Source organism: Pinus tabuliformis, chromosome 5_1 (assembly GCF_031772625.1).
Source record: "Pinus tabuliformis cultivar Carrire ecotype Pingquan chromosome 5_1, CPIR1, whole genome shotgun sequence".
Lineage (NCBI taxonomy): Eukaryota > Viridiplantae > Streptophyta > Pinopsida > Pinales > Pinaceae > Pinus > Pinus tabuliformis.
Window position 1 is genome coordinate 996,330,534 of NC_142305.1, and position 17,343 is coordinate 996,347,876.

Here is a 17,343-nt window from a genome sequence, read left to right on the forward strand (position 1 = left end):
CACCTAACGCAGCTCGGAATCATTCTTTAGTAATTTGAATTCTAATAAAGATATTGATCTTTGGCATTACTACAATTTGATTCTTTGTGATTTGATTCCGAGATTTTCATTGTGAAGGATGTTGTTCTCTTTGAATTGAGTTGACAATTTAATTGTAATTATTTCTAATGTGTTATTTCGCTTCGTGATTTATTGATTTATTTCATTCATGAATAGAGTAATGAAGTATCTTTCAAACTTTAGAGGTCATTGCAGTTCCCCTTATTGTAAGCTAAACTAATTGTATTTGCATATCATGACATTTATTTATGTATCAATAAAAGAATGATTGTAGTTTGATCTGATTTTTTTTATAGAAGTCGAAGGCTTGCATTGTTGTGGTTTTTCATCTTCATTTTAGCATTAGGAATCATTATCATTTAAAACTAGGTATTGCATCTTTAATCAAAATCCTTATTTTTCTTCATTCTTTATATAAATCAAAATATGTATTCATAGATCTTGCCACTTACATGAGTTTTTGGCCATATTATTCTTTTTATATAATATACATTGGTTGTAGCTTGTAGTTTTTACTTAGATTAATTAATAATTGCATTTATATAGGATATTTTTAGTATTCTCTTGTCTTCTCCATTTCATGAGAGGAAGAGGTGAAATTCTAAAAGAGTCTATAAACCCGTCAGGGGTGACTACTCCAAATGACTTGGGTTGTGTGAAGTTCCTTGATCTGGGTCGCTTCCTTCTTGTTGATTACAGTGCATAAAACCAAGGTCAATAAAATGGTGCTAGAATGAGGGAATGAGGTAAAATCAATTCATTAGATCATTAAATCCTCATCCTCTAACAATTCTAGATTTATTTTTCTTTCTTTTTGTGTCATTGTAACGAAAGCTTGATTGATTATCTATCCTCACACAATCCTAAAGTTTTTGGACATTTTAATTCATTATGGCTCCTTTCCCAACTTCTATTTCGGAGCATGCTTTTAGTGTGTGCCCTACTAGGATCATTTCCAAAAGGAAAATCAAACACTTGTTAAAGCTAATATTTGATAGCAAAGATGATTATATTTCTTCATTTTCAGTTTAAATGTAATATTTTGGAGACTTTACTGATGATGCGTTATGTAGGTTGTTCGCTCTTACTTTCCATGGGAGAATCAGAAATTGGTTCAAAGCATTTAGACCTAAATTTATTCATTTGTGGAACCAATTCACTGAAACATTTATGAATTCTCATGAAATTATGATTATTATTCATTATGTTTAGAAATTAATATTTTATCTATGCATGAAAATTAATCATTGAAGGCGTTTTCTTCTAGGTTTCTTATACTTTACTGGATATTTCAATTAGAAGATTTACCTCCTAGGCGCAAGCTAGCTTTATAGTTTCTTAAACGTGATATTTCTGGAAATAAACATGGTAATGATAACAAATTAGATTGTTCACAGGTTGAGCAAGACAATAAACCAATTATTATCCCTAATCCTACCTATGAATCTTTAGTGCCAACTAGTGAATCTCAAATCCATTCATAATCACTTATAATAGGAATTGATCTTCCCTTTTGTAAAAAAACTAAAATTAGTTTATATTGTAAATCTCACAAGGAAACTATTCATGAAACTCCTTTTGATTTTGATTGTAAAGGGTATAACTCAAAAAAGGAAAATTACAAGCCATTTCTTATAATTCTAGCATAAAATACATCTATTAAATAGAGTCTAATTGATGATATTATTGAACATATTTAACTTTGTGAAAATCACATGTACTCTGGTAGTCACTATTTCTTGTATCCTGATTTGTTTATGAATTTTGATACATGAAATAATTATTCTTTTGATTTTAATTCTGAAGCTTCTATTTTAACTGGCTCAGATTTAACTAAAGATTAAATCATGTGAATCAACGCAATGAACTTGATGAGGACCATGCTTATGAAATGGGGATTGAAAAGGATTTATATCTTAACAATTTTACTGCATATCCATTTGTTGATGTTAATCAATCTAATATTTTTTATGATTTTCATGAGAGGGAAGTTCGTTATGATGATTATTTTCCAGATGATGACATATAACTTCTTAAACATAAGTCTGAAATCTCAATTTTATGTTCTTCTAATGATAACATATCATCCCGTGGACTTATTAATTATTTATCAGTAATGGATTAACAAGTGGTTCATATCTAATTCTAGGTATGTCTCCTATTGATTTAGATCAACCCATGTTTAACAAAGAATCTTGTGTTTAATGATAATCAATTACATGAGACTGAAAATAATAATCAACTAATTATTGGTTCTCATCATAATATAAATTACACGAGCTTTGCATCAAGTAATGATGATTCGAAGTTATTGTTTAATTTTGTCTCTTCATCTCAAGTTTTTTATTTTGAATATGTGATATTCATAAGAATTATCAAGAGAATAGGACACTTCAATTAATCACTTTGATAAATTCTTATTCTCTTGATGTGATCCTTGAAATGTATCCTAGTGAAGACACCAAGATTCTTTTAGAAGATTTTATTCATCACGAGCAGGGTCCTTTGGCATCTCCAAATTCTTTTAAACAATTTTATGTTAATATTAAAACATAATAAGATATGATTGAAGAATGGATTGAGCAATCCTATCAAGAAAATTTTCCGCGGAATGGTAAGATCATACTTGCCTTTTTCTTTTTTTTAAATTAAGACATCCTGGGTACGCATGATTTGTTTATTTTTAACTTCAGTATGCTCCAATTCTTTTTACTAATTTCAGGTCTCTTTGTTGTTACAAAATTGGAGTTGTGTCAATGGTTACATTAGGTATATGAATTTACTTGATGTTGTGATCATTAAGTAGTTTAGGGCAGGTTTAGAGGTAGATTAGTCTTTGTTTGATTTTTATTCTTTCTTGTCGAATAATGCAAGTATGAAAAGCATGAGCTAGAGACGAACCATCATCTCGACACTTTTAGGGGAGTTTAATTAACCTTGTTTCTTTCACTCTTTGTATTATTAATGTAAATTTTATCCTAAGATGAACAAACAATAACACATTTTGTTGAATAACAACTCAAACACTTCTCTTTCATATTTCATTAAATGTAGCTTTCATGGATCTCCTTAACTTTGAAATGAACTTCATAACTGCTCATTTTCTTTTTGTGCTTAACCTCATTAGTGCATAATAAAAGTTCAAATCATCAACATCTCACACAATGCTAAATAAAACATTTTAGAAACCAAGTATATACTTATAAAGGGGTAAAATATGTAAGTTTTCCAAATTCAACTTATCCCTATACTTTGATTTTTCCTATCGTTCATGACTTATGATTTGAACATAATATTGTTGAATGTTCATTTATTATTGACATGTTTTCATGATTTTGTTTGTTTTGATCGATTTGATACTTATAGGTTCTTTCGGTCTTTCTCTCCTTAGTTTGAATGACGGTATATTTTAACTGAGAAATCTTTCGAGTTCTCCTTGGCATGCCTATTAGGAAATTAGTTTATTATCTAATATATATAGAAACAAATCCTTATCCTTTAGTGTTAGGAAACCAGCTCACAAATAGATAGAAAAGATAGATGAACGCCTTAGAATCCAGCCTATTCGAGGGGGCAACCTCCTTTACATTACACAAATGAACAATTCTTGGATGATACAAATGACTAAACCTCCATTATATATATAGGATTCTAAGGGGTCACACTATAATTAATCCGACATAACAATAATAAGATAAGGGCACAAAAATAACAATAGTGGGTTTCTTTGGCGCATACTAATAACCATATGGGGACAATAGGGGCACAATAATAACAATAAGGGATACAATGGAAATAGTAATGGGGGAGTCACTAGTATTATAGGGGCCTAACATGCCCCTCTCCTTCTGAAAAGCGTTGTCCTCGATGCTTGAGTAGTTTTGGATGCTTCTGTATAAAATTCTCATCCTCCCATGTGGAATCTTCAGTGGATAAGTTCTTACACTTGATGAGATACTCTGAAATTGATCGATTTTGTAGCTGGCGAGTTCTTGTTTCTGTGACTGCTTTCGGTTCCAATATGATTTTTCATTCCTCGTTAAATTCTGGAAATATTGTTTGAACTGGGAGCTTGTCACCTATAAACTTCTTTAAACATGAAACATGGAAAACTGGGTGCACTCTGGAAGTTGCAGGAAGCTCCAATTTGTATGCCATAGTACCAATCTTTTGCAACAACTTGTACAGACCATAATACTTTGGTGATAATTTATTATCCTTATTAGCTTGCTTGATGTATGTTTGTTTATATGATTGTAGCTATAGGAATACCCAGTCACCTACATCAAAACTTCTTTTGTTGCGATGTTGATCTGCCTGTTGTTTCATTCTATTCTGCTCCAACATGAGGTTATCCTTTAAAATTTGAAGAACTTGTTGTTGATGCTCGATGTGATGTTCCACTGTTTGAACCTTAGAATTTTCTCTTAAATATGATGTGATGGATGGTGCATGATATCTATAAAGTTCCATAAATGGGGTTATTTTTACTGCATTATGGAAGGAAGTGTTATACCACCATTTAGCTAGAGGCAACCATTTGACCCATTCTGTCTGTTTATCAGATACAAAGCAACGAAGATATCCTTCCAAACATTTGTTTACTATCTCAGTTTTCTCATCAGATTGAGGATGATAAGATGAGCTATGAGCTAACTGAGTACCGGGACAAGAAAATAATTATGTCCAAAACTTTCGAGTGAAAATGGGATCTTTGTCGCTTACAATAATCTTTGGGTTTCCATGTAGCTTTTGAATTGTTTCCATAAATGCAGTAGAAACTGTACTGGATTTAAATGGTTGTGATAATGCACAAAAGTGTGCATACTTGGTAAGTTTGTCAACTACCACCATGATGACACTCTTTCCTTCGGACTTGGGTAAACCCGTGATAAAATCCATTGAAACCTCCTCCCTACATTGGCTTGGAATGGATAAAGGTTGTAATAGACCTGGGGTCTTAATTGTTTCAACTTTATTTTGTTGGCAAACCAAACATTCTGCTACAAACTTTTGAGTATCCGATTTAAGGCCATCCCAAAAAAATTTCTTCTTAACCCTGTGGTAAGTTTTTAAAAATCCTGAGTGCCCTCCTAAGGGAGAAGTGTGCAATTCCATAAGAATCTTTTGTTTGAGTTGGGAATTTTTACATAGCTATAAGCGATCTTTGTACCATAACGAATCATTTTTCCGGCTAAATGTATCAGATGTACTGGGATCTTGTTGTAACTTTGGAATGAGTGCCCACACTTCTTCATCATTCTTCCATTCCTCCCTTGCTTCATTTATCCAATCTGGTTGGATAATAGAAATGGCACACAACAATGCTTCGACATCCTCATCCTTTCTTGAGAGTGCATCTACCACAACATTTTGCTTCCCTTTTTTGTAGATGATTTCAAAGTCATAACCCAACATCTTTATGACTGATTTTTTTTCTCCTCAGAGGATAATTTTTGTTCTAAAAAGTACTTAAGACTATCATGATCCGTTTTTACCTTGAAGCGTCTTCCCATCAGGTAGGGTCACCATTTCTTAAGTGCATGTAGTATTGCCAACATTTCCTTCTCATAAATAGCTTTTTGTAAATACTTTCGAAAGAAATGGGTCTTTCATCTTGCATTAAAACAACATCAATTCCATTTCCTAAAGCATCACATTCCATAATAAAGGTTTTTGTGAAGTCCGACGTAGCTAAGACCGGTGCTTGGCACATTGCCTCTTTAAGATGTTCGAAGGCCTTTGTTGCTTCTGGAGTCCATGAAACTGCATCTTTCTTCAATAATGTTGTTAGAGGTGTTTCTATTCTCCCATAATTCGTAACAAACTTGTGATAATACCTTGTCAACCCGAGGAATCCTCACAGATGCTTTATGGATGTGGGGATTTTCCATTCCTTAATGGCTTTAATTTTTCTAGGGTCTACCTTAACACCTTCATGAGATACAATATGACCCAGATATTCCACCTCTTGTACTCCAAAGAAATATTTGGAGATTTTTTCATATAATTGTTTATCCTCCAATAGTTTGAGCACCCTATCAACATGTTCAACATGATCCTTCCAAGACTTGTTGTAGATTAGTATATCATCAAAAAATACGAACAAAAATTTTCCAAGGAAGGGTATGAAAATGGAATTCATCAAACCTTGAAATGTAGAAGGTGCATTGGTAAGGCCAAAAGGCATGACCAAAAATTCATAATGAACCTCATGAGTTCTAAATGTTGTTTTCGGAATGTCTTCAGTCTTCATTTTGATTTGATGATATTCTGAATGAAGATCCAACTTGGTGAAGTAACTTGATCCATGCAATTCATCCAATAATTCATCAATTACAGGAATGGTAAATTTATCTTTAATAGTGAGCTTGTCGAGCTCCCTATAATCTGGACACATGCACCATGATCCATCCTTCTTGTGCACCAATACTACTGGAGCAGAGAAAGAACTTTGACAAGGTTGAATTATACTAGCCTCTAGCATTTCTGCAACCATACGTTCAATTTCACTCTTTTGGGCATAGGGATATCTGTACGGCTTAATGTTTGGAGGAACACTTCCTGGAATCAAATGAATAGCATGATCATGATCACGAATAGGTGGGAGACCTTTGGGAGTCTCAAATACCTTGGAATGATTGTCCAATACCTTTTGGAGATCTGGAGAAATAGATGATTTCAATGTGGGAACCTCTAGCGAGCATAATTTTGCAATTACACCTCGTTGTTCCTTCTTTAGAAGCTTTGTCATACTATTAGAGCTGATTATATTTCCCGGTTTCCCTGCAATACCCATTAATTCAACTTCCTTTCCTTCCGCACAAAATTTCATGAAAAGTTCTTGAAAATTAAAAGATATTGTACCCAAGGATTGTAGCCATTGGACTCCTAATACAACATCAACACCACCCATTGAAATGGAAAGCATTGGGCTATTTAATACATATCCTCCCATGGATAGCTTGATATTATGGCACTTTCCAGAGCAATTTATGGTTCCTCCACTTGCAATCATCACTTGACACTCTAGTGCTGGATATAGGAAGCAATTCAATTCCTTTGTTATCTTACAATGAATAAAATTATGGGTACTTCACGAATCAATCAACACTATTACCTTTTTATTCTTGATATGTCCTTCTATCTTGATAGTTTGAGGAGTGGTAATTCTATCCAGTGCATTATAAGATGTGGTCAGATTCATTCCTTCTTTATCTAGGGTTTGTTCCTGGAGTACATCCTCTTCTTTTGACATTTATTGTTCCTTTTATTCCTCCTCTTCAGAATCTATGTAGAATAATTTCTTCGTAGCACACTTATGACCTTTAGTGTATTTGCTATCATAGCTGTAACAAAGCCCTTTTGCTCTTTTTTCTTTCAATTGTTGTGTGTCAACCTTGTAGGTTATGGAAGGCTAGGGGAAACAACACTTCCATATTTATAGTTGTGAGTGGTAGGCTTCTTGGTTGCCATAATTTTTCTTTCCATTTTTCTTGCTAACCTAAATGCCTTCTCCAATGAATCAGGTTCCCAAAGGCAAACCTCATGTTGGATATTATCCTTTAAAGTCCCTATGAACAGATTAATCCTATGCTCCTCTGGAATATCTTTTACCCTTATGTTCAATTTTTGGAAGTCCTCAATGTGCTCCATCATTGAACCCTTTTGTTTGAGATTTATCAATTTATGAGAGCAAAGCCATCGATACCATACAAACTGATTTGGTTCCAAATATAAAGTTGCAATACCTACCTTTTGTGTGTTTTGCACATTATGGAGATCAAAAAATTGCTCCATCTATAGTATCCATGTTCCGATATCCTTGCCATCAAACTTCCTCATATCGATTTTTGGAACATGGTGGGTCTTCAATCCAAAATTAGAGTCTATGAAATCATGATTAACATTTATTTTGTTCTCATCATGAATTTCCTTTACTACCATTTCACCATTAGTGACCATTTCTTGTAGCAAATTATTCAAATTTATCTTCAATGCTTCCATCTTATTGTCCATGCCATTCATCTTAGCGTCCATTCCATTCATCTTAGCTTCCATGCCATCCATCTTAGCTTCCATGCCATCCATCTTAACTTGCATGCCATTCATATTAGCTTTCACACCATCCATCTTAACTTGCATTCCATTCATATTAGCTTCCACGCCACTCATCTTGGCTTCATTTACCTTTAGTGAGAGTGAAATTTGTTTTACTTGGTCTTATAATTTTGATATATCATGTTGCATTTCTTCCTCTTCTTCACGAGTCATGCTAGAGATTTCAGGTTGCTTACTAGGTGTTTCCATTTTCTTTCTTAGGGGCATTAATTAATGCTAATAATTCTTCACTATTCCCTTTTAATTCCTTCAAACTAATTTTCAAACCAATCTTATGGAAAATTTAAAACAAAACTACACACCTTTTTTTTCACTTTGTAAGAGCTCGATTTTGAATCTGTTGTATCTCTATAACTATGGATCTTGAATATCGAAAATCATGTCCTGTGGTAGCCCTTTGAGTCCTCTTTCTAACCTCGCAAGTCTGATCAAGATTGGATTGTCCAAGGAAGAGTTATGCCAAATCTCCCACGGTGACCTGATTATAGACTAGTTCAGTAGAGCAAACTTGTACGATGTGCCACATGTCACTGTTTTGACTTTAGTACCTAAAAATGATATAAAGAAAACTACATGCCATCCTCTTTTTGAATCATCTTACGAAATTTCCATCTGATGCTCAAAACAAAAGTTATGACAATTTTCCCCAGGTCACTTGTTTGGAATGTAATTTGGGAGTCTACAAAAACCCTAACTACTGCAGATCATATATCCACAAATATAGTGAGACAAGCTCTGAAATTCGGACCCAACGTTCAGCACGATTTCGGCTCAAATGGGTATTTGTTGTAGCTTCTGGAACATCGTAGAAAAATAGTTATAGAGAAAATGTCATGATGACCTGTTTGGAGCAGCGAAACCCTAGAATCCAAAGCTCTGATACCAAATGTTAGGAAACCAACTCACAAAAAGATAGAAAAGATAGATGAAAGCCTTAGAATTCAGACTCTTCGAGGGGGCAACCTCCTTTAAATTACATAAATGAACAATTCTTGGATGATACAAATGACTAAACCTCCCTTCTATATATAGGAGTCTAATGGGTCACAATATAATCAAGTCGTCATAACAGTAATAACATAAGGGCACAAAAATAACATTAGTGGGCTTCTTTGGGGCATACTAATAACAATATGGGGACAATAGGTAAGGGATACAATGACAATAGTAATGGGGGAGTCACTAGTGTTATAGGGGCTTAACATTTAGGAATTATTCTTTAAGGAGATGACTTCATTATGTTGACCTTCAACTCTCCCAATGAGTGAAGTCCCTTGCTTGGTAAAATTTATCGTCAAGCTATGACAATTTTTTCTTACATATTTCTGTCACTATTTAATGAACTACTTATAACCCCAATCATAAGAAGGAAAACCATCTTTATCAACAATTGCTTTTAAGGTAGTTATCTCTTTGAAACAAGGCTAGACGAGCAATGATTAGCTACCAGAAAACCTTTTATTCCATCTCTTACTCTTAAGGAGATGGCCTTCCTCCTCATCTATTAAGTAATCTCTTTGATATTAACTTTAACTATATTTGAATCTTAAAGTAGTTAATTGAAGGATAGGAGGTCTCATCACGAGTTTATTACCATGATGATACCCCCTAGGAAAGTGACATTACCACTATTTGTCGCTAAGCCAACGTATTCAGCCATAAGGTTGACGGACAAGAGGTCTCATCATGAGCGAGCTTTTTCACTTTGTTAGTTATTGTGAATGATACAATCACCAGCTGATTACCAAGCCAGGACAATGATCTTCAGTTGACATCTAAATAAGTTACTCAAATGATTTCGAAACTATGTATTATTTATAATAGATGGGACAATGACATCTCATTGGGTTAAAATGTACGCTTGTCAAGGTTATATATGTCTGCTGGAAGCAATGTTCATGCCTATGGTATAGAAGTTAGTTCAATATTATGATTTACTTGGTTACCTTGCTTTCTCAAAACTTATTGTTGAGGAGGTTTAATATTTTATATACAAAATTTGGTACAATTCATAGGGGAATATTTTAATAAGTTCATGGATGATGATGGAATACGATTTAGAATTTTAGGGATGAAAATTTTAGGATATACGAAGTTGGTATTCTGTATCATATAATCTTGATTTCTTTATATTTATAAGTTTTGTATCATTTAACTAGAGATAACTGGTTTTCCCAGTCAGTCACCATTTTTTGGCATGCCAATAACTCCCCTTCATTTTGGCCCAAAATGTAGGGCACCCCACTATAGATTTCAAAAATTTTACCCTTTCCTGTATTTGATTGGTCAATGATTTCCTCCCTTATCCTCATTTTCTAACATTCTAGTATCTCATCTCTCTATGATTTGATCATGTCTATTGTTTAGATCCTTGGTCCTATCCCTTTCATCGCTTGCTCTTGGTCGGTTTTCCATTATATTTTTGGATTTGGGTGTTTGATGGTTGCATTCACATCCCTTATGATCATACAAACCTCCCTTGATTTTGAGCCATTCCAATGATTTTATTTTCTGAGGTTAGTTTTACGATTTCTAAACTTTGGCACATTCCACTCATTCTCTTGAGATTTGACTATTTTCGTCATTTTGGCACCTCACTTTGACGACTCTCTCCTTTAAGATATTTTAAGACATTGGTTTGACAAGATATTCACGTGGCATCTTCATAACTCTTGTCCTTTATAAATATGTAGATATAATCATATATATTATATGCATATATTATGTAAATATTATGCATTATGTCTCATATATGGGGGATGTATCTTTAGTGTATGGGGCACACACGTAAAGAGGAATGAAAATGTTGTATATGAATGATAATGAATACTATTGGTAAGAAAGTGTTTTTTTATTTAACTTGATTAATATAAGCTCATAATTTTGTTTCCGTGATCGTTTTAATGTTCTCTTCTTGAAGCTTTTTTGTAGTTTTATCTCTGAAAGTTTTTTGAAGGTTGTCTACTTTCGTTCGATGATTTGATTCTATGGACAAATGTAGACTATCCTGCATTTCCTTGAAATATTGTTAACTCATGGTTTATATCAATTGTATCATTCTTTAGTAATTTGAATTCTAAGAAAGATATTGATCTTGGGCATTACTGCAATTAGAGTCTTTGTGATTTGATTCCAGGATTTTCATTGTAAAGGATGTCGTTCTCTTTAAATTTAGTTGACAATTTAATTGTAATTATTTATGATGTGTTATCTCGCTTCGTGATTTATTGATTGATTTGATTCATGAATAGATTAGTGAAGTATCTTTCAAACTTCATAGGTTATTGTAGTTCTCCTTCTTTTGAGCTAAATTAATAGTATTTGCATATGATGACATTTCTTGATGTATTAATATATAAATGAATCTAGTTTGATTAGATTTTTTTATATAGAAATTGAAGGCTTGCATTTTTGTGGTTCTTCATCTTCACTTTAGCATCTAGAATTGTTATCATTTTAAACTAGTTATTTCATCTTTAATTAGAATCCTTATTATTCTCCATTCTTTATACAAATGAGGATACACATTCACATATCTTGCCAATTACATGAGTTTTTGGCCATCTTATTCTTTGTATATAATATACATTGGTTGTAGCATGTAGTGTTTACTTAGATTAATTAATAATTATGTTTCATTGTTTATATATTATTGCATTTATATAAGATAGTTTTAGGATAATTGTAGAATTCTCTTGTCTTCTCCATTTTGTGAGAGAAAGAGGCAAAAGGATAAACGAGCTTATAAACCCCGTCAAAGGTGACTACTCCAAATGGCTTGTGTTGTATCAAGAGCTTCGGTTTGGGTCACTTCCTGTTTGTTGACTAGGGTGCGTAAAACCCGCATCAACAAACCCTTGAGGGGGATGTAATAAGACATTAGATTAAAGATAATAATGTCCATTCAGTTAAAAAATTAATAAAAATAATAAGTCAAACCAATTCAATTTGGTTAGTTTCCTATTTTGTTTTTATTAATAAAATCACAATTTTTTGTTTAGATATAAAACATTCATAATATGCATATCGAATTAAAAGAAATTTAAATAATGAAGATTCTTATTTTTTACCATGATCTTGAGAAACTCCATATTTAAATTTAGTTAATAACCAGAGACTTAATACTTATAATAAATTCTTTTTCTAAGCTCTATCTATACAGAGATGTAATATAAAACCTATGTTATGCAATGTACACTACATTTAAAAAAAAAGATATATGTTTAGCTATAGGCATTGTGAGATCTTTAATAGAATTAGAAATAAGAATATTTCTATAATAGAGATGTGAAATTTATATACAATATAAATAGTAATATTGGCGTGTAAGGAACATTCTCCAACTCAAGATGAGGGAGGTGTGTAATTCCTTGAGTGATCATCCTCAAATTGACATGTCCCTTTTTAAAACAAAAATAAAATATTCTGTAAATAAAATAAATTAAAAATCAACCTTAGTGAGTTGTTGATATGACAACCCAATATGAAGGAGATCTCGTAAAAGTATTTCAGTCTCATTCTGGGCCATAAATAAAATATTTTATGTCCATATGAATTCTTATCATTTCATATTTAAATACAAGGAAAATGCACTTTTCTTTTTCCATTTTTTTGTGAATTAAGATTGTATTGGATCAAAATTTCAACATACATCATAATAAATATCTATGTTCATGCAATGACGGGTCTTAATCTTCCTCTAAGGAAACCACATGTTTTTATCGTTAATTGAAGTTTAATCATTACAAAATAAAAACATGTGATGCTTAAAACTACTAAAACTACCATATATTGGACTACATAAAGAAGTAAAACATTTTCGAGAAGATATATCATGATATCAAGATTTTGACGAGGCGACTGGAGTTGGGTTCTGAGTGCTTATACTAGAGGGAGTAGAACGTTTAAGTTCACATTGAAGACAAATTTAGAGGTGAGCTAGTCAAGCATCCAAACTAGCAAGACAAGAGTGTTGATATCATTGCACCCACTTAATTTCATTTAAGGAATAGATGATATCATTATGGTCTTCATGCTTCTCCTTCAAGACCTTGCCAAAATTAGTTTTCATCTATTAATGGAGGGTGATGGAGTTCATTTACTTGCTTAGTCTTCCCCTAGTATGGCCAAGATCAAGAACCCAATTGGCTACCTCCTCCAAAATATTAGAATCTAAATAATCTTTATGATCATTCATGGTGAGGGCTTCAAGTTGGTGGATTTCTTTGTGAATTTCCATGGGGGATGTCAAGGGTTTTAGAATAGAAGATAGTTGTCTATTAATGGGCATGGGCGACGGCTGCACATATTTGTTGTTAGGGCATATTGTTCCAAAAGAAAATTATCCACACATGAAAGCTTTCACACAACAGTTAGGGACTAAAAAGAAAGAGGTCGAGAAAGCCAAAAAGATGTGAAAGACAAGGGATTCTGGGAATCTAGGGCAGACCAAGCTAATAGATGGAGAAGGACTAATGAAAAATAAAGGAAAAAGAATGACTTGTGGTAGGGACTAGAGCGTGTGAGGAGACATTTTAATGCAAGCCACAACCTAGTGTAGTAGAGCTGAAAACATAGCCACCAAGCTTCCACTAGCAAGATACAAAACTAGAGAATAAAATAGTTGAGCCAAAAGTGTAAGATAATACCCTGAATTTTCCATCCCACCAAACCTAGATCAATGAATGTGTTTGAATTGAAGAGAGGAGAGAGCCACCAGTTCCTACATCATCAAGCCCCAACGTAACCAGTGAAATCTTGCGATTTGAAACCTTTATATGCCAAGAACTGTTGCTCAGCAGCTAGTGCTTGTATGGAAAGCCTCCAAACCTAGAAGCCATGTTGTTTTGCATGAAGACACAAGTCACTTCAACCCCATAACCAAAGAACAATGACCAAGCTGTGTGAATCATGCGATGACTCAACAAGTTTTTCATAGCACAAAGACCTTTCTCTATTAGCCGCCCAAGGGAATTTTCCCACGAGAAGAAGCTCAAGCACACTAAAAAAATAGAGAGCAATGTCTCCCCTCACAAAATAGTAGAGCGGACTAAGGTTTCATATGGGAATGAATAGAGTGAATACAATTTACATATGTGTTGCATGGGGAGGGTTTGGGAAAGTAATTTAAACAATTAAATATTATATATATATAGAGAGAGAGAGAGAGGGGATAGAATATTTGATCCATGGTTAAGATGAATCTATACTAATAAATAATTAACATAAATCATCAGTGTAAATTTAAAATGCAATATTTTTATAAAATTCTATATTAAGAAAGAAATTCTTATCTTAACATATTTAATCCCTCTCAATATTTTAGAAATCAATAATTAAAATCAATCTACATTAATTTTATGTTTTATTTCTCTTTCTTAAAATGACAAATTTCCATATTATATACTTATTCTTACATGTATCTGTTTATTACCATTTGTAAAATTTTATTGGTATCTAACACTGTTATGCCATCTTCCGAGATTTTATTATAAAAAGGAATGATATTAAAGTATGTCTATAAACTAGGATAGGATTGCGTTTATAAAGAAAGGAGTTGTGTCTTTTCGAGTCACCTATAAATAAATAAAATATAAAGGGGAGAATGTAATTGCCTTTACCAAATGAGCATTTAACAAAAATAATAATAACTCTCCAATTTAGAAAGAGAGGAATGTGTATGAAAGCTGCTTTATATGATTTGACGAAGAGATGCTTCATCTGATTTTACCAATTTGGCCAAATTCATTTAGGTTGGGTTTTCCATTATTGTTAACAAAAGGTTGGTTTGAGAAGAATTGCAATTACCATTACCATGGTGGGTGGGAGGAATCTCTCTTTTCAACCAATGTACTTTTCAGGTTGACTACTTATTCATTCCAGCAGCCACCTACTGAACTATTATTAGGTTGGCACTTTTCAATATTCAATGGTTTTTAATTTTGGGGTGTGTCAATTAGGTTGAATCTAGGTAGCTGAGAGTTTCTGGGATGAAAAACAATCTGTTCATTTGCAAGATGTTGTTATCAAGTGAGGTTGTTGGTTTACTATATGATTTCTATTTTTAACCTTTTTCCATAAAATTTTAACTTATCAAATATTTTACCAAAACCCCACTTTTCTCTTAAAAATAACCCACCACTTATCAATTATTCTACCTAAAAATAACCCACTTCTCTCTTCCACTTATCAATTATTCTACCTAAAAATAACCCGCTTTTCTCTTCCCCTAATTCATCTCGTACTTCGCCACCTTTCATAATCTTTCAATGAACTTGTAGACAATAAAAGCTATTGTCGGCGCCCCTCCTTGGTTGGGTAGGGGTAGGGGTAGGCTGTATCTGATCAAGTAAAGTACATAATTTTTTTTCACTTCCTGGATGGAGAAGGCAATTGTTTAGAATAATAATAACTGCCCGTATGGCAGCACATTTACTATAATTTTAATCTAGTGAGTAAGATGATGATGAGAATGGGCCAGAAATATCCAATGTGATTAGCTATGGGCTTCTTTGCGTTTGACATTTTAAATTCCAACACATAATTTCGTCTTTTCTTGTTCACTAAAAATAAAATATTCAAAAGCAACCACGTGTTTAAAACCCGGGTTACGAGACACTTAGAGGTCCTTAATGGTCAAGCTGCAATGTCTTTATAATATACTGTGTATCTATATTACTGGTTGGATTTAATAGAAACTTTGATTTGTTGTGATACTCTTAAATTTGATTTTTTTCATTTAAATAGATTATATATTAAAATAAAATTAATATTTTTATATAAGACAATTTTTTTATTAATTAAGTTAACTAGATTATATATTAAAATACATTTAATATTTTTATTTAATAAAATATTTATATTAATTAATTTAACTATATAAAATAAATTTAATATTTTTATTTAATAAAATAATTAAATTAATTAATTTAACTATTATGTAGTGAAGAGTAAATTTAATCACTATTCTAGTTTTTTAACATTTTAAATTTAACTTTGAATTATAGATTTAAAATATCATATATAAAATTTGTGTATATTTTTTTACTTAATAATTATAATAACTTTAAATCAATTTTTTTTTTAATAAATTTAATAATTCGTTAAAAGTAAGCAAAATTCAAGGAAATTTATATAATAGTTGTATTCAATAAAATGTAGACATAAAATATATTTAATTAAATTGATTAATAAGAGACAATAAAGTAATTAAACTCTAACAAATAGCTATTAGCTATAGAATTCTCAAACCTAGTTAACAATTTGAATAGCCCTTATTCTAACTAACTTAATTTAAGGCTAATACCACCGGAAGCCTTTTTCAATAACTCTTTACCTACCTCTCAATCTAGAATAAAACTAGACTCTCGTCCATATAAAAAAACCAAAAGTTAAGTCGTCACAACTACTTTCACATCTATTACATAATGTTTATTCAATTATATCCCTGCAAAAATCCAAATGCTTAAATTTTTACTGAAATCCATGCAATTGTGTTTTTTACTTTAATTTTATTTTAATTTGCAATGTAATTTTTGTTAGTTTTATCAAATCATTTTGGAATCACAAATAAATTAGGCCACACCAACCCCTAATATTGTTGGATTTTATGTATCTCCTCTAAACTACCATGAAATTTTGAATTTGAATTTTCATATAAAACAACCTCTTCCAAATTCATAATGCTATAAAGATTAAACAATGTAACTTTTATTATCTTTTAATATAATTTCAATTTATTGTTAATGGTGTAATTTTTTTATTAGTTGTGGTGTTGTCTTACGGAGTCATGGCATACAAATTTTTGGAATCGACATTTCCATCCTCTGTCGTTCATCATCGTGACAAATCCATGAGTAAAGAAGTGTTAGGACTGAATAGTGTAAATAAATAAAGGTGAGGGTTCATATGAAAATGAATGGCAGCCCACCAATTTTTAAAGGAGAATGAATTAAGAGGTGGTGATTAATTCAGATTTAATTTTAATCTTAATTTGTAATGATTATAGTCATACTTTTTAATATGTATCTAATTTGAATTTTCATATAAAACAACCTCTTCCAAATTCATAATGCTATAAAGATTAAACAATGTAACTTTTATTATCTTTTAATATAATTTCAATTTATTGTTAATGGTGTAATTTTTTTATTAGTTGTGGTG